The 18,191-nt window shown below is 46.7% G+C and overlaps 1 protein-coding gene across 14 annotated transcripts in view; it reads right to left on the bottom strand.

Moving 5' to 3' along the window:
- The window catches only part of LOC105943292 (zinc finger protein 134-like), a 46,777-nt gene that overhangs the window by 6,665 nt on the left and 21,921 nt on the right, over window positions 1–18,191 (bottom strand). For 7 of the 14 annotated variants that reach the window (XR_008631227.1, XR_008631228.1, XR_008631229.1 and 4 more), the window contains 3 exons: window positions 5,480–5,764; window positions 4,455–4,578; window positions 134–3,315 (listed from right to left, as the gene is read on the bottom strand). The exons of 1 other annotated variant lie outside the window; for it this stretch is intronic. The gene's annotated coding sequence lies outside the window, so the exon portion shown is untranslated. Of the gene's footprint in view, window positions 1–133; window positions 3,316–4,454; window positions 4,579–5,479; window positions 6,321–13,620; window positions 17,851–18,191 lie in introns of those variants that run through there. 6 more of the 14 variants (XR_008631237.1, XR_008631236.1, XR_008631232.1 and 3 more) reach the window with 5 other exon arrangements.

Below are 18,191 nucleotides of genomic sequence, written 5' to 3'. Positions count from 1 at the left end.
CCTGCTCTGCACTCAGGAATTCCTCCTGGCAGTGCTTAGGGGACCATATGGGATGCTGAGAATCGAACCCGGGTCGGCCACATGCAAGGCAAATGCCCTACCCGCTTTGCTATCGCTCCAGCCCCTGTCCATTATTATGGACTCCTTACATTTGAAGATACTCTGTAGCTTTTCATGAATGGAAAAGTCTGGTGCCAATGAGGGCCCAAGGCAGCTAGGAAGGCATTTCTGTCCTTCCCACTGCTGAAGGACTTCACTAGCTCAAGAAATTTGCAACTTACCACATTATGCTACAGGGCTGCCTCTTGGCCCATCCCAACCACATGCAGTTCAGTCTGGGATAAGGGCCTGGTCTAGGTGCTCCCAATGCCCACTATGACTTGGTGGGGGCCCTAATCACAGTCACTGCCATCCATATCTCAAGAGGGGCAACCCTGAGCCATGCTGTGTTGAACAACACTGGTTTGTCCATGCTCAAGGCCCCTCTCCACACGGATAAGCCTCACGCATGAAGGTATTCGGCACAGGAACCCAGGTGCGTGTAATCCCATCAACGGCCAATATCCAGAGACTTAAAAGCAAGCTCCCAGAAGCGCCAGGCCACGAAGTGGCCGAGAGATATCTTATGACCTACTTCTCCCCCTGGAAGCTACTGAGAAGCTACTGAAGCTACTGAGGGATTCCTGCCCACACGGGACAGCCTTGCAAGCTTCCCATGGTGTATTCATATGCTAAAGCCAGTAACAAACTGGATCTCACTCAGAGCCTCCAATGTAGCATTGTTGGGAAGGCCGAGTGGAGAGAGGCTTCTAAAATCTCAGCGATAGGACAAATGGAGAGGTTACTGAGCCTGCTCGAAAATCGATGATCAACGAATTTCATGATTCTGTCCTTGCTCCTCCCGCAGGGAGTTTGTTTACTGAGTTACTCCCACCACCATGCTCCTGAGGCACACCCAATTCCATCAGGCACTAATAGTCCTATATAGCTTTTCTTTCTTTTATTTCCTTTGCATAGTTTAGCAATGTCCATTTTGGATAGACACAGGAAGAGTTGATGCTATGCTTTGGTAACATGTGAATTAACTGACCCTGAATAATACTTACTCCTCGACATCCATCATACTTACTTGACTTAAGCCTCTGTTGCTCTTAGTTCCTAACACTCGCAAAAGGAGGGTCCCACTGAGGGACTTGTATGGACCCAGGGCAAGCAGTAAGCTACCCTGTCAAAAAGGGACAAGCTAAGCACCATTAAGAAATATAGTAAGTTAAGAGCACATTCATGGAACAAAGTCTGCCATGACCAAAAAAGTAACTGACAGACCCTGCTGGGGTTAGAAAAGACTAACCTGGCCTGAGGACTAGTCTGGGATATGTAATGAGATTTCCCCAGGAAGAGCCACTCTTTAAACTTAATATATCTTACTGTGTTCATACAAAATGACTAGAAATATTAGTAAATATGATTGATAAAATGGATTAGGACTGAATAATATAGTGGGTAGGGCATTTATTTGCCTTGCACGCCGCCAACCCGGGTTTGATTACTCCATCCCTCTTGGAGAGCCTGGCAAGCTACCCGTGGCGTATTTGATATGCCAAAAACAGTAACAAGTCTCACAATGGAGACGTTACTGGTGCCTGCTCGAGCAAATAGACGAACAACGGGACAACAGTGCTACGGTGCAGTAAGGGGATAGTTAAAATGGATTGCTAAGTAAAGGAGAAAGCAATACACCCTTAGATGGAATCCTGCCCTTGAGCGGATCTCCTAGTAACCTAGGGTGCTGAACCCCCAATGAGATTTTGTCCCTGCGTTAATCCCCTAAAAGAAATTCACTCTAAGGAGGGACTTCACATCTGTTTGTTGTTATAATCTTCAACCCCACCTATGTGTACCTCCAACCTTCACAATTTCTATATAACTAATTAATGCTGTGAAATGAAATAAATGGCCACTGATTACCAGCCAGCCTGTAGCCCTGCTCCCCCTTACTTCCCTCCTTCCCCTCCCTCCTTCCCTCCATTGCTGGCTTTGTTCTTGGCCACCAAACACACCCACACTTTGAACTTACATTGCAGGACCAGCATGGAGTCTGGAAATAGTCACCAATGGCAAATTAAAAGAATGTGGATGGGGAAGTGTGTGCAGGGTTTTGGTTTTAGGAAATGTAATCGTCTTGAATTCTTTATAAAGGTGTGCATTTTTTCCCCCACTTTTTGGGTCACACCCAGCAATACTCAGGGGTTACTCCTGACTTTACACTCAGTAATTACTTCTGGCAGTGCTTGGGGGACCACTGGGATGCCGGGTATTGAAACCCAGGTTGGCTGCATGCAAGGCAAATGCCCTAACAATGTACTATTGCTCTGGCCCTGTGCTCATTCATATTTACCAGTTAAAATCTGTGAGAAAACTGGAGAGAAGGCTAAAAGACCTGGACTGACCACCTGGAGTAAGGAGCAGTCTGGGGTCATTTGGTGCTGTCACTTCCACTCCCCACTCCCCAGTATGATACTTGTTAAAATTCCCATCCCAGGACTTAACAGCACAGTGGGAGGGTAGCTGCCTTGCATGAGGCCAACACCTGGCACTGCATATGATCCCTCAAGCCCTGCCAGGAGTGTTCCTTGAGCAAAGAGTTCCTAAGCCTTGAGGCTTGGCCTAAAACAAAGTTCACTAAGTATGAAAAATAGAAACAAGACTGAAGAAAGGTGAACAGATCCTGGAAAATGTGGTGGATATCACAAACAATAAATAACAAGGTAAGTCACAGTGGGAAAACTAAAGCCAAGAAGATTCTTTTTTTTTTTTAGGATTTAATGGCTCCCATGAAGGAAGCTAGTGTTCCCTGCCAATCAGTAAAGTGAATGTTCTAGACTTGCAGTGGACTCTGGGCCCACATACATTAAGTTGTTTCGAGAAATAGGCAGCTGTGATAAGTGCAGTTTACAAATCAGGCAGTTAGGAACACAATGCAAGAGGTCACTGCTGCTACTCATAATGGTGTGGCATGCTGGACACTGAGCTGCCACTTCTGTCATTTGATTTAATTCTACTGGCTTCTATGAACCAGCAGGAACGGATGCTTGAAAAAAAGGAGAGACTGTGGCTGGTCACCTCAGAGCCATGTGTGGATGAGAAAGTCTATGGCAGGGGACCACTTTTGAAGGCAGTCTCTGGTGAGTCCTCAGGCTGCGGTGATGGGTAGAGGACTGGCGGAAGCATCTCTGACGGAGCACACATATGTAGGGCTTCTCTCCTGTGTGGATTCTCTCATGAGTGCACAGGTTGGTCTTGTTGCTGAAGGACCTGCAACAGGTGGGGCAGGTGATAGGCTTCACCCCAAGTAAATGTTCTGGTGCACACACGTCTGAGGCCCAAAAGAAGCCTTTCTGGCACAAGATCCTCTCATCATTGTGCCTTCTCAGATGAGTGTTTTTTTTTCAAATTTTTTATTAGTGAATCACCATGAGGTACAGTTACAGACTTACAAACGTTTGTGCTTGTGTTTCAGTCATACAAGGGTCGAGTGTCCATCCCTCCACCAGTGCCCATTCTCCACCACCCATTTTCCAGCATCCCTCCCACCCCCCCACCACCCTGCCTCTGTGGCAGGACATTCCCTTTTGCTCAGATGAACTTTAACTGGCAGCAATACCTGAACACCCTGGGAGTCTCTCTACTTCTCCCCCCGATGTGGCCCACTATGTTGTAGTGACGAGTAACAGCTTCAAAGGAGATCTCAAAGGAGAAATTTACTGGTCCCACCCCAAGGACACCTTGATAAAGGGACCCTGAAAGGATCCTCTCTGGAATCTGGAGGTGTCTGTCACTGTGGAGCTGGGAGATAAATTCATATTTATGATAAATTTAAAATAAATGCTTGGATTCCTCTAACCTCCCAAAGCTAAATCAATAATATATGGAAAACCTAAACAGACCAATCACAATCAAAGAAATCAAATGGCAATCAAAAGTCTCTCCCAAAGCAGAAGCCCAGGTCCAGATGGATTCGCTAGTGAATTCTTTCACCTTTACAGAAGGCCTACTACAAGTCCTTTTCAGGCTCTTTCAGGAAATTGAAGAAAAAAAAATACTCTCAAATAGTTTCTATGAAGCAAACATTATCCTAATACCAAAAGCAGACAGAGACATCACAACAAAAGAGGATTGCAGACCAGTATCTCTAATGAGCACAGACACAAATTCTCCACACAAACGCCTTCCTCTCCTGGCCTACAGCAGTTTCCTTCCTGGATAATGAACAGGAAATGCATTTTGTCTCCTTGACCAGAAAAACTTTCTTCACTTGGCAGGGAGTAGAAGAAATGTCGACTCCACTATCTTTACCTTCATTTCTTGTGAGCAGTGGGGAGAGACTCAGTGACATTCTACCCAAGAAGAGACAGAGAGATCACCGTCCCAGAGTCCAAACTGGTTGCACTCACCTACTTCTGCCTCCAGTGAGGAGTCTTGGGAAGTCCAGGAGGGTGTCCTCATGTTCTTCACTGTTGGGGTTCCCACTGACAACTGTTGCCTTAGATGTACTATGACTTCTTGTAAGGGCATATTCTTAGGGAATAAAAGGTTTTTTGAGGGGCTGGAGCGATAGCACAGCGGGTAGGGCGTTTGCCTTGCACGCGGCCGACCCGGGTTCGATTCCCAGCATCCCATATGGTCCCCTGAGCACCGCCAGGAGTAATTCCTGAGTGCAAAGCCAGGAGTAACCCCTATGCATCGCCAGGTGTGACCCAAAAAGCAAAAAAAAAAAAAAAAAAAAGGTTTTTTGACTGCATCCAGACGTGAACTATTCACACAAGCATGAAGCCCTGGCACTGTCACACCATATCTGTTGTGAGACAAACAGTCACTATCTCTAACTGTGAGCTCCCACACAATTTGATTTAATTAATTCATTTAATTTAGGTTTTGGGCAATTCCCAGTGGTGCTCTAGGATCACTCCTGCCAAACTCAGAGAACCATATGGGGTATCAGGGTTTGAAACCAGTTCAGCCACATATAGGGCAAAAGCCCTTCAGCGGTACAATCACTCCAGCCCTCATACATTTTTTTAAAAATTCTGGCTTAATCTGCCAGAGTATAGCTTCCCAAATAAAAGTTAAAAATATCTTTATAAAGAAAGAAAAAGCAGTCCAAGGCTTTGAGGGCAGAACTAGCTCTTAACAAATCATTTGTCCCCCTGGAGGTTCTGTCAGTGGATAGTTTCTTGTTCAGTCTTCCCATCCTCTCCCCAACATAAGTCAGTGCACATGCTGGTGCTGTGTGTACATAATCTATTCTGCACCACAGAAGAAATGTCTATAAAATTTCTTTTATTCTAGCTTATCCTGAGGGAGCATTCACTGTGGTAAGAATGAGTGTGTCCTGACTAATAGCCGGGTTACAACTGGCCCCCTTCCTATCATGCAGACACCCTGTCTGACTAGGCATGCCCCTCACTCCCTCACTTACCAAGGCAGTGGGCTTAAAGAAATGATCACCAGCTCCTCCGTGAATTTCTCCATGTTTCTTCTACTTGATTCCCATTTCTCCTTTAAAAAGGACTTGTCACTGCAGTGCCTGTTGATCATAAATTGTTCCAGGACCACTCCAAAAATAATTCCATCTTTGCTGTGTTTTTCTGGCTTCAGAGAGAGAGCATGGGGATAAATCCCTTGCCTTGCAGATTCAACCCCCAGCACTATATACAGTGGCCTGAGTAGAGCTAGGAGAAGGCTTGAGCAGGACTCGGTGTGGCTGAAAAATCAAAACAACAGAGAAGTAGTGACTGATTGCACGCTTCATGTTTGAATCGGGGTTGGTGGGGCCAGAACCAAATATGCTAAGATATGGGAAGACAAAATTGCTCCATCCAGGGGACAGGTAAGCTGTGAACCTCAAGACCTTCAGCCTGGAACCCTCACTCCATACAGAAAAATGTCACCACTCAGGTGTCAGCTTGTACGCAAGCTGAATGTCACCTCCATCCCAATCTTTCTCCTCACTCTTTCTTGTCCCTGCAACAAAGTTATGGAGGGATGGATCTAAGAGAAGTTCCTCTAGCGTCCAACCTCATCTGTCTGGTAGATATCACACTTTCTCTCCCCATAGCCCATCTCCTTGGCTTCTGGGTATCATGTCCCTGTACTGCCCTCTGGGAAATGTAGTTTCTTCCAGAGTCCAGGGAGGAAGAGAAGAGGGCCCTGGAGCAGGCCCTGAGCTAGGAGGAAACTCCAACTTGACCCTCGGCCTGCTCTGAGCACTCCAGCCAGTCACTGTACCTCAGGGAACTTGATTCCAGAGAAGAATCTACCTGCTTGTTGGGGACTGCCAGGACCCTGAACAAAAGAGGACCCCGAAACCTTTACCCTGGACAAACCGGAAAATTCCATTACCAGCTTTGCTTGACCTGAGGCAAAGGTGCCCTTGTGACAAAGGAAATAGCCAAACTCAAGAGGTAAAAGTAGCCCAGGGCAGTTAACTAAGAGACGCCATTAAGCCCCCCATTAAGTAGAATACCTTCCTCTACCTTGTGCATTCCTCCTGCCAGATGCTCCTGCCAGATAGACCCTTGCCTTCCCCTCCCCACTATTTCTCAATCTACTCTTGAAGAATGTTGTAAGCCCACCTAATACACCCCGAACCTTTCCTTATTTGGTCTGAGAAGACACTTCCCTGATGATTGACAACTTATGTACCAACCCCCTGCTAAGAAAAGTATAAAGCCAGTGTGGCAGTTAATAAAGTTGCCCTTGATCGGCATGTGTCGTCTTGGGCCCCCTGTTTACTAACCTCACTAGTCTTATTTCAGATCGGGACCCTCACAGAATCCACCAAATTAGGAGCGCTTTCCACTGTTGTCTCTCCGCGGGCCGGAGAGATCTCCAGGGGAAAGCGCAACTGGCGCCCAGCGTGGGTTCGTGAGTTAGGCCACCCGATCGGACGGCAAAGCGGCGACGAGTCCGGAGCCACTCATAAGGCGTCAGGTAAGCCCCCTAGGGGTGACGCAGAGCTGGGTTAGTCTAATAAGGTACCTTTTCACTGCCGTCCCATTCACCCCTCTTAAAGATGGGGTCAGGAATCAGTCAGGAACCTGAATTTATTGAAGGCATTCAGGAAGACTTATGTGACAGACATATCGAGGTTAGGAATAGGGTTATTTTAAAGTCCCTCCCTTTTGTTCACAAGATTTGTCCCAGGTTTGTTGTTCCTTGTCCCATGATCAATTGTGTTTCTTGAGAGCGGGTAGGCTCTGAGCTCACTTCCTTTTTTGCTTCTAAAGGTTCGGAGGCTGACAAAAGATTTATGCTCCAATACTGGTCGCTCCTCAAATCCATTATCACTAGTGCCCACGACAACCCCCGTTCGGCCCAGATTATTAGCACGGCCCAAGAGCGCTTAGAGGTGGTCTCCAGGGGCTGTTCCCATGCCGCCTCTCACGCCCAATCCCTCTCGGACCTTCCTACTGTTGCTTCTGATCCCCACCCTTCGAGACCCGAATCCCTGCCCCCGGACAAGGGCATGATGACTTTAGAAATCAACGGGAAGGAGCTTTCGGGTCTGATTGACACTGGTGCAGATGTAACAATCATTGCCAAAAAAGACTGGCCAAAAGAGTGGCCCCTCACCTCCTCGCTGACTCACCTTCAGGGTACAGGCCAATCCCAAAACCCTATGTTAAGTTTGTCCGCACTTGATTGGCGCACCGAGGAGGGCAAATCCGGGACTGTATGCCCTTATGTTCTGCCTGGGCTCCCTGTCAATCTCTGGGGCAGGGATATTCTCTCACAAATGGGCTTTTTACTAATTGACACCAAGGGCCCCTTCCCATTGAAAAATTACAGGCCGCCAAGTTGTTAGTACAGGAACAGCCCGGCACCCCACCCCCATTTTTGTGATAAAAAGGAAATCCGGTAGCTGGAGGCTCCTCCATGACCTCCGGGAAATAAATAAAACTATGATCCCCATAGACGCCACCCAGCCTGGCCGCCCTTGCCCATCGGCTATTCCCCACGGCAGCTGTAAGATTGTCCTTATTCTTAAGAATTGCCTTTTCTCCATTCCCCTCCACCCAGAGGATTGCAAACGGTTTGCCTTTTCTCTCCCTATCACAAACTGTGCTGGGCCCCAGCCCTCGCTTCCATTGGAAAGTCCTGCCCCAAGGCATGGCCAATAGCCCTACCCTTTGCCACTTTCATAATTTACCCTTTTTGCGCTCTTTTATCCCTCCTTTTACTTTGTTCATTACATGGACGACATCCTCTTGGCCGGTGCAGCCGCTGACCTGCTTCACTCGGCTGCGCAGCGTCTGACTAAGACGCTGTAACACAGGGGTTTCCGCATTTCCTAGGATAATACAAATGCACCCTCCCCAGCTTTTCCTTGGTTTTGAACTTGCTGCCGTGTCCAAATTATTTGCCTCGACCCCTCAACCCTTTAATCTTTATACAGATAGCTTTTATATTGCCACCCCCTCTCCCTGGAACACACCAAATGAAAACTGGCAGTTGGTGACTACTACGGGATCTATGAGCAGTAAATAATACCATGATCATTTTTTGGGGTACTTCAACCTGGACTGCCGTCCCCAGCAGCCATTCCTTCAGAAATGTGTAAGACAGTACTCAATTTAAAAGACTGCTTTTTCTCAATTCCCTTGCATCCTGAAGATCACTCCCCCCGCCCCACCCCTTTTGCCTCTAGATTGCTAGCTTCTTATTAGAAAGAGCCCGATGTACATTGTAGCAACCCCATTGTCAGGGGGACAAGACCAAAAGTAATGTGGACGCCCATAGGGCAGGTTTAAGAATTTCTGTGTGAATGTGGTGCGTGGGGTGCGCACCCGCGTGAAAGAGGACCGGTCCGAGCGAGTGCAGGAGTGTGATTTGTGCGTGTGCCCTTAGTGTGTGTGTATATTTGTCTCATTATATTTCTCTTAGTTATGCTTATTATTATCAGCAGAGAAGTCAGGAAAATGCAAGATCATGTGGTTGAGTGTTTAATAATATCAGGAATGAAAAAGTGTGTCGTTAAGGTGGTCTATCTGCCTCAGAAGTAGTCTTGATCTTAAAATTGTAACATCTGACAACTTAGGTTTCAACAACTTTGTCATGGATTGTTTTGCCGGCTTATATCAACAAAAGCGCTTTCTTGACCCGTTTTTCACAAGCAAGGAAACTGGCTGGTCAGGCAGAGAAATGGGGAGCAATGTTCCCAATCGGCCGACAGGGCTTAACTTTGCCCTGGGGACTTGTTCCTTCCTTTCTCAGTCTATCAGTTTTTTCCCTGACATTTCTGAAGGGTCAGATCGATAGATCAACTGCAGATGTGTGCACATGGACATGTGGTGCTTTTAGTGAACTTATTGTCTGTCTGTTTGTCTGTCTGTCTGTCTCTCTATGTGGAACAATTGAGTGCTGGAGCCAGAGTGAAAATCAGTGGGAAAAATTAGGCCTGGGGAAAACAGGATCATCTCAAGAGATCAGAGTGATATGCAGTTCAGCAATTTAAAGGATCTATGTGATTTTGGAACCTGTTAGACCAGGTTTAAACAAAGATTTCTAATTAGAATGTGGCGCCTGCAACGAAATTGAAATTTTTAGTCTAAAATTCTTATTGGAAGAACATTAATAGTTATTACCAGTTGAAATTCTTTTGAATTCCAGTATCTGTACTATCTAGAAAAAGCTACAGAACTAGAGCCAGAAATCTAAAAGTGAATTGGGAATTCAGAGTGCAAGGTTTATCTTATAAGCCTCTGCTAATTTTAATGAGGAATTTAGCTGTTTTTCAAACAACAAAGGTCAGAAACCCTCAAAATAAACAAAGTTACTTGTGTTTCCGTAGACATTTGATAGTCAAAATTTTTTTTTTCTATGCTATTATCGAAGTTTGGTTAAAATATATATATATATATATATATATATATATATATATATATATATATATATAAATACCCGAAGGGCTCTTTCTGTGTTTGACAGCATGCTTGTATTGTGGAATTGATAAAGTTAGAAAGCTCATGATTTGAACTAAGGTACAAAAACTGTTGAACTTAAGCCAAAGAAGATTTACTCATGTTTCATGAAAATTGATGGTTTAAAGGTCTTATGCTGTTGTGTCAATGTACTTATACATCTGCATTGGATTATTAGAATGTGAGCTGAAATAATTGTAGTAAAAACAGGTTCGAAGAGTAATGGTTTAGTTAAAACATGAGTTTTTTTGAGTTCTAAAATTGGTTGCAAAACTTGTCCTACCAGTGTTTTATTTGATTTGAGATAAAAAAAAAAATTTTTTTTAAGCTACTTAGCTCAGGGTCATAAGGAGTGAGAGTTTTTAAAGATTTCCCTGGATCTACCCACCCCCCCCCCAGCATTCCCAGCTCTGCCCCAGTCAGACTGGAAAATGCAGACCCTCCTCAACAGTGAATTCTAATCACACTTTTGCCCAGCAGATAAGACTTGCTAATCCAGTTTTTTGACTCTTCCAAGTATCTGGTTCTTGCAACTTTTTGAATGAGAAAGGGCTTGGGAAACAATTGATTCTTATATTTCATTAGAACACACAAAAAAGAAATAGTGGGAAACCTCCTTGTAGGAGGAAAAGTCTATGCTTATATTTTAACAGATGACACCTACTAATGTACTCCTGGTCCTGCTATGGCTTCATCTGGAGTAAACTTCATCCCCCTGGTACTGACCCAGACTCCACAACCCACAAGGTCCTGCCGACCCGACTGCTGCGGTTCGCGACCTCGCTGACCCTGTCCAGGACGCCGTGACGCCCGATTCTCCTGTCCACCATGACGGGGCTCATGCTTCCACCTCCCCTGCCCCCTTATCTCCCCTTTCCCCATCTCCTTCTGATTTTTAGCCCCCCTCCTTTTTTTGGGTACCTCCCTTGTTTCCTCCCAGATTTTCAATTTTACTTGGCAAGTCCTTAATGAAGCGGGCGATGTTGTCAACTCCACTTCCACATTGTCTCCCACTGCACCCTGGCCCGAGCTCTGGGTTGACCTCTGCGCCCTCCCAATGCCCAGCAGTTCCTGGTCTCTCCCGGATTACGCTGGCGGTCGAGCGCCCAAAGCCGTTCCTGGCCATAGCGTCATTTCTGGCTGCTCCGCCCGCCGCCACCGCCAGAAACTTCTTTCTGACCCCATCTACGTTTGCCCTGGCGGCCGCCATAGGCTGCAACATGACCCCTCTCTTGCCCGCACTTGTGGCAATCGCCCCGATTTTTTTTTTGTGCCACCTGGGGCTGTGAGACCACGGGCGACACCTATAGGAAACCTTCCTCCCCCTGGGACTTTATCACGATCCGATGAGCACCTCACAGGCCCTCTGTCGATTGCAACCGTGCGTGAAATTTCCTCACCATCCAATTCACTTCTGCTGGCTAACGGCATCCCTGGTCCAATACTTTGCCCTGGGCTCTTCGCCTGTATCACCTCGGCTACGATAAAGGCTTCACCTTCTCCCTTCGCCTTCTAAAAACTGCCCTCTCCTCACGCCCTATTTCCATGGGCCCCAATAACGCCCTTCACCATCATCGCCCCCCTACCCCCCGTCGCTACCCACCGGCGCCCTCCGGGACCCCGCCACCCACATCCTTCTTCCGTCCTACTCTGCCTGCGGGTCCAGCACCCTCTTCTCAGCCCATCCTGGATATGGTCAACGCCTCTGCTGCCGCCATCACCGACCCCGCCTATGACCAATGCTGGATCTGCTACTCCTCTCAACCGCCATTCTAGAAAGGCATTGCTGTCCTCGGCTCTCCATTGAACGTCTCTGACACCAACGAAGTCCGCTGGGAAGTGGGGCCCACGCACCGATTGACTTTGGGACATGTGGTGGGATCCGGACTTTGCCTATTGGGGCCCAATATGCTCCCCCGTATGATTTAGTACCCGTTTGCAATCAGACTCTTGTTATATCCAATTCCTCCCTCCGCGTTAATGCCACCTTCTATCCTTCCTAAGTCGTGGCCCCCGCTGATACCTACTTCGCCTGTTCCTCTGGCCTGACTCCTCACATTGTTACATCTGCCTTCCTGGCACATAGAGATTACTGCATTTTGGTTCTGCTTTTGCCACGCCTCACGGTTCGCCCTGCGGATGCCCTGCCCTTCTCCTCTTCTTCCTCTCTCCTGTGCCACCGACGTGAGCCTGTTACTGCCATCACCTTTGCCCTCCTTCTCAGTCTGGGTGCTCCAGGCGCCGATACGGGCATCTACTCCCTTGTCTCCTCTAGGAAAACTTCCACCAACTGTCCCTTGCTGTGGAGGCTGATGTCCGCGAACTTAAACAGGGCCTTAACTACCTAACTGACACTGTTGGCTCTCTGGCTGAGGTCGTCCACCTTAACAGTCACGGCCCTGACCTGGCCTTTTTGAGAGAGGGGGGAGTGTGTGCCGCTCTTTAGGAGGAATGCTGTTTCTTTATAGATAAGCTTGGGCTAGTTAAGGATAGCATTAGATGAGTGGAAGAAAGCTTAGAGGAAAGGAAAAGATTGAGAGACCAGGAGGAATCTTGGTATAAAAATTGGTTCTCCACCTCACCCTGGCTCTCGACCCTGTTGCCTAGCCTCCTTGGACCCTTCATTGGGTTCTTACTGCTAGTTTCCTTTGGCCCATGGGCATTCCGCCGGCTCACAAATTTCAATAAGAACCAGGTTGATGAGGCAACCAAACATTCAGTACAGGTCCACTATCAGCAGCTCTCCCAACACGACCCCGAAGGGCTGGATAGCTTGGAAAAGCCCACACTTCAGCCCCTGAGCTTTGCGGAGTTCGAGCACCTGAGCACCTGGCATACCGCCCCCGCTCACTCTGTTCCCGGCTGTGGAAATGCCTAAGACGGGGATAGCTTCGTGCCAGTATCTGGGTGCGAACATGGCACCACCTAGAGTCGTGCACACATTTTTTCTAACCTGTTTTGGTCACTGCCATGTCCAGAACTGGGAGCCCACCAAGTAACCTAAGACAGGCACTCCACCCACTCGCTCATTATTATTATAGAAAAAGGGGGGAGATGTTGGGGACTGCCAGGACCCTGAACAAAAGAGGACCCCGAAACCTTTACCCTGGACAAACCGGAAAATTCCATTACCAGCTTTGCTTGACCTGAGGCAAAGGTGCCCTTGTGACAAAGGAAATAGCCAAACTCAAGAGGTAAAAGTAGCCCAGGGCAGTTAACTAAGAGACGCCATTAAGCCCCCCATTAAGTAGAATACCTTCCTCTACCTTGTGCATTCCTCCTGCCAGATGCTCCTGCCAGATAGACCCTTGCCTTCCCCTCCCCACTATTTCTCAATCTACTCTTGAAGAATGTTGTAAGCCCACCTAATACACCCCGAACCTTTCCTTATTTGGTCTGAGAAGACACTTCCCTGATGATTGACAACTTATGTACCAACCCCCTGCTAAGAAAAGTATAAAGCCAGTGTGGCAGTTAATAAAGTTGCCCTTGATCGGCATGTGTCGTCTTGGGCCCCCTGTTTACTAACCTCACTAGTCTTATTTCAGATCGGGACCCTCACAGAATCCACCAAATTAGGAGCGCTTTCCACTGTTGTCTCTCCGCGGGCCGGAGAGATCTCCAGGGGAAAGCGCACCTGCTGCCTGAGGCACCTGTGGACCTTTGCAGCTCGGTCCCTGAACTTCTACAGGGAATTTTCCTGTCCACTTTGCAGACATGGGGGTGACTCCAGGTAATCTGATAACTGGGCAGGGCTCAGCACTAGGGCCCAAGGGTGAGGCCCTGCTCCTGCAATGCCAGGGATCCTTCCTGGCCTTGCTATTCTACCCTCTGAGCTACACCCCAGGCCCCAGGTCCTTCCCAAAGCTGTTGACATGGGCAGTAGGCCCCCTGAGCTGCAGTTTACAGAGTCCAATGTTTTTTGTTTCTCCACTGATAGGGCATCCAATCCCAAAAGTCCTAGTACCACTGCATATGGCAACCTGCCTCAAAAGGGAAAAAAAAAGGAATGTGAAAGTACACACTTATTTTAATACAGGTGAAATGAAAATGAAACATAAAGGGGAGATTGCTTTACAGAATTTGTTAGGAAAAAATTTTAATATGGGGGGGAAATTTTAATATGGTAAAAGATCAAAGATTCAAATAAAAATACAACTAAGTTGGGAATAAGTAATATTTTGGTGTATTATTGATATTAATATATTCACTGCTTAAGTCCATTTTACACATGCATGTAAACAGGTATGGGTTATGTATATATGCATTTATTCCTCCAAGACCTCAATACCCCACCGGTGATTCTTGGCTGACTGGGCAGGCAATAAACTGCAGGGGTCTGAGAACGCCATGGCTGCATGCTGCAGTGCGGGATGCCTGCTCTCCTCAGCTGCATCTACTATGCTTGAGAGTCCAGGGTTTTGCCTCGGTAATGCTGACCTGGCTCAGACGCATACTGGGGGGAAAGGGGCTATATCCAGCAGTGCTCAGGGCTTACTCCTGGCTCTGCACTAAGGGATCAGGGGACTACATGGGATGCTGGGATTGAACACTGGTTGGGCATGTAAAGGCAAACACCCTACCTGCTGTATCACTTCAACCCAACTGCATTTTTTTTTGACTGTTTGGGTCACAGGTGGCAATGCTCAGGGGTCACTCCTGGCCCTGCACTCAGAAATCACTCCTGGCAGTGCTCGGGGGACCATATGGGATGCCAGGGATTGAACCTGGGTTGGCTGCATGCAAAGCATATCGCTCTGGCCCAACCCAAGTGCATTTTAAATAAAAGATTCTAAATTAAGTAAAGATCACTGACAGTCACCCTCATTTTGAATCCCGTTGTTTTACTATATTAAAACATTCATACTGAATAAACACATTCAATATATTCACATATCTACTTATATTGGTGGCCTGTCTGATGCCTCCCCAGAATTCTCCAGCACCTTCCTTTTGGCTTCGTGGCCATGTTGCTTTCCTCACCTCTCTACCCTAGCAGCACTCAGAATTTCTCCCTAGCACTTGGGGCTGACTAAAATCTTCACAGGTGATTATCCTTCTGCCAGAAAGAAACGAGACTAATTATGTTTCAAAGACTGGGGCATGGGGCAGGGGGGGAGGGGGGAGGAGCTGGACCAATAGTACAATGGGAAGGGCACTTGCCTTGCATGCAGTCAACCCAGTTCAATCCCTGGCATCACATATGGTCCCTTGAGCCTGTCAGGAGTGATCCCTGAGCACAAAGCCAGGAGTTAACCCTGACCACTGCTAGGTATGACCAAAACACTAAAAATAAATTAATTTTTATAAAGTTCTATGTGGATCTGGAGGAACAATAAGTGGTAAGGCGTTTTTGTTTTGCATGTAATATGGCCAGTCTAGGTTCAATTTCCGGCACCCTGACTCAGGAGTGATCCCCATCACTGCTGGTGTGCCATGTCCAAAACCAAAAAGAAACAATGAAAATTTCTATGTATTTTCAATATAAGAAATGATTTTTAATTCTGTAAACTTAGAAATTTGTCCTATTACAGTATCTTCAAAGTTCTCTGAGCAATCAATTACATAATAATAGTAATTTGAGAGGCCATGGAGACAGTATAATGGGCAAGGCACTTGGGTTCAATCTCCAGCACCACAGAGTTCCCAGAGTACCACCAGGAGGAATCCCTGAGCACTACTGGATCTGACCCAAAACAAACAAATAAACAAATAAAACTTTCAGTTCTGGGGCTGGTGAGATAGTACAGCAGGTAGGGTGCTTGCCATGCAGAGTCAACTCTTTGGTTTTGATCCCTGGATCCCATATGGTCCCCAAATCCCAGGCTCTAACTTCTGCTGAGTCACCATGGTTGAGAAAAGTGCACAAAGTTATGTGGATTTTTGTGAGACCAGGAGAAGAACTAAAAATTCTTAAAATTTAAAGTAAAATGAGGGGCCAGAGCAGTAGTACAGCAGGTAAGGAAGGCATTTGCCTTGCATGTGGTAAACCTGGGTTCAATCCCTGTCATCCCATATTGTCCTCCAAACCCTGCCAGGAGCGTTCACCGAGTGCAGAGCTACAAGTAAGCCCTGAGCACCACCAGGTGTGATCCAAGAACCAAAACATAAATGTAAAAAAAAGGTAAGAGGTTGGAGTTATAGCCAACCTGGGTTCAATTCCCAGCATCCCATATGGTCCCCTGAGTGCAAAGCCAGGAGTAACCCCTGTGCATCGCCAGGTGTGACCCAAAAAGGAAAAAAAGAAAAGGAAAATGAAAGAGCAATGAGAATGTGTGTCAGCCTGACTGCCCAGTCAGATAAAGAAAGGGGCTCTGCTTGAGCTTGACCCTCAGCACCAGATAGTCCCCAAGGACAGTTTGGGAGGGCCCCACTCAAAAGAAAAAACAAAGGGGCTTTAAAACCCAGAGGGAGAAATGCACACACAAACCCACACCTGAAAAGAAGCACAAGGAAGATCTAAATAAGAGCAGACAAGGACATGGCTGTGGGTATCCCAGATGGGATTCGTTATGGAAAGTGTCCCCAGTGAGGAAAGAGGGGCAAGTCTAGACCATCTCCTGGCAGCATGGGGACCATCAGTTCCCATACGAACACTTCACTACAGCGCCCGTGGGATGCAGAGAGGGGACACGGGGCATTCAGCCAGCACTGAAGAGCTGAACACCATCACATTCTTAGGCTCCAACATCACAACAGCAGCCCAGGTGGCTGAGAATAACATGGAGGAGCTCCTGAGCTTCCTGGGCACTGCTTGGGGGAGACCACCACAAATCCAAAACAAACAAAACAGTAAGCTTAGGGATATGATGTATATAATACAAAAAGTCTGCAAAGGCTATCATGTATCATTGTATAGCAAAATCTACTGGTACTAGTACACACAGACACAAATAAGCTTATTAACATATTTTGACAAAAATAACACAAAACTCAGGGCCAGAGAGATGACAGAGCAGGTAGATCACTTACCTTACCCTGGGTCCTGCTGTGCTCATAGGAGTGATTCATGAGCACAGAATGAAGAGTAAGCCTTGAGCACCCATAAGTGTGGCCCCAAACAAAAGTAAAAAAAGACAAAACTTATGGAGTTGGAGGGATAGTATGGGGGGTAAGGTGCTTGCCTTGTATGCATCTGTCCAAATTCGATCCCTGATATCCCATGTGGTCCCTGAGCACTGCCATAAGTTGATTCATGAGTGCAAAGCCCGGAGTACCACTTAACATTGATGGATGTCCCCTCGCCCACTAAAGAACAAAACTTAGATGACTTTTAGGTAAAGAAAAGCAAAATCTACTAGACATTAGAAGTATGTAATACCAGAGAAAGTTGCATAGACCATAATATATGCAACATATTTAAAAGTGCCATCTAATTTAACTGGGGCTAGAGCGATAGCACAGCAGGTAGGGTGTTTGCCTTGCATGAGGCTGACCTGGATTTGATTCCTCCATCCCTCTCGGAGAGCCTGGCAAGCTACTGAGAGTATCCTGCCCGCATGGCAGAGCCTGGCAAGCTACCTGTGACGTATTTGATATGCCAAAAAACAGTAACAAGTCTCACAATGGAGACATTGCTGGTGCTCGCTCAAGCAAATCGATGAGCAACGGGATGACAGTGATACAGTGATCTAATTTAACTTAACTTTAATACTCCTCTCTGATAACAGTACTACCATTCCCACCCAAATTGTAATACTGAGAAAGCATTTATTACATGGCATTTAGATATCATAAACTCAATGAGAAAAAATGGTTTTTTCTTTAAAACATCAAATCACTGTGAATTATCAAGTTACAAAGTTCTTCATGATTTAGTTTCAGATGTATAATGATCCGTTCCTTCACCTGGGTCCCCTTCCCCTTATCAAAGTCCCCAGTTTCCCTCCCACCCACCCCTTGCCTATCACTATAGCAGGCCTTTCTCCTTTTCTCCTTTTCTTTTTTCCTTAAAGGCTACAGCTACTGAAAAGGTGTCATGTATATCACCTTACCTCAGGTCACATCCAAACTGACCACGTCCCCCTACGACTGTCATAGTGGTTGTCTGAGTTACTGTCCTGAGCTTCTACTGGTGCGTTTGGGGCCAGACATTCCCTACTGACAGACTGGGAAAGAGTAGCAGATAGAGCACCAGGCACTAATCAACAACCTTTCTTTACAATTCCATGGAATTGATAGGAATTGATATAGGGGAGAGGAACCACT

Source organism: Sorex araneus, chromosome 8, assembly GCF_027595985.1.
Source record: "Sorex araneus isolate mSorAra2 chromosome 8, mSorAra2.pri, whole genome shotgun sequence".
Lineage (NCBI taxonomy): Eukaryota > Metazoa > Chordata > Mammalia > Eulipotyphla > Soricidae > Sorex > Sorex araneus.
Note: the sequence above shows the minus strand (reverse complement) of the source record. Positions and strands in the feature narration are given on the sequence as shown.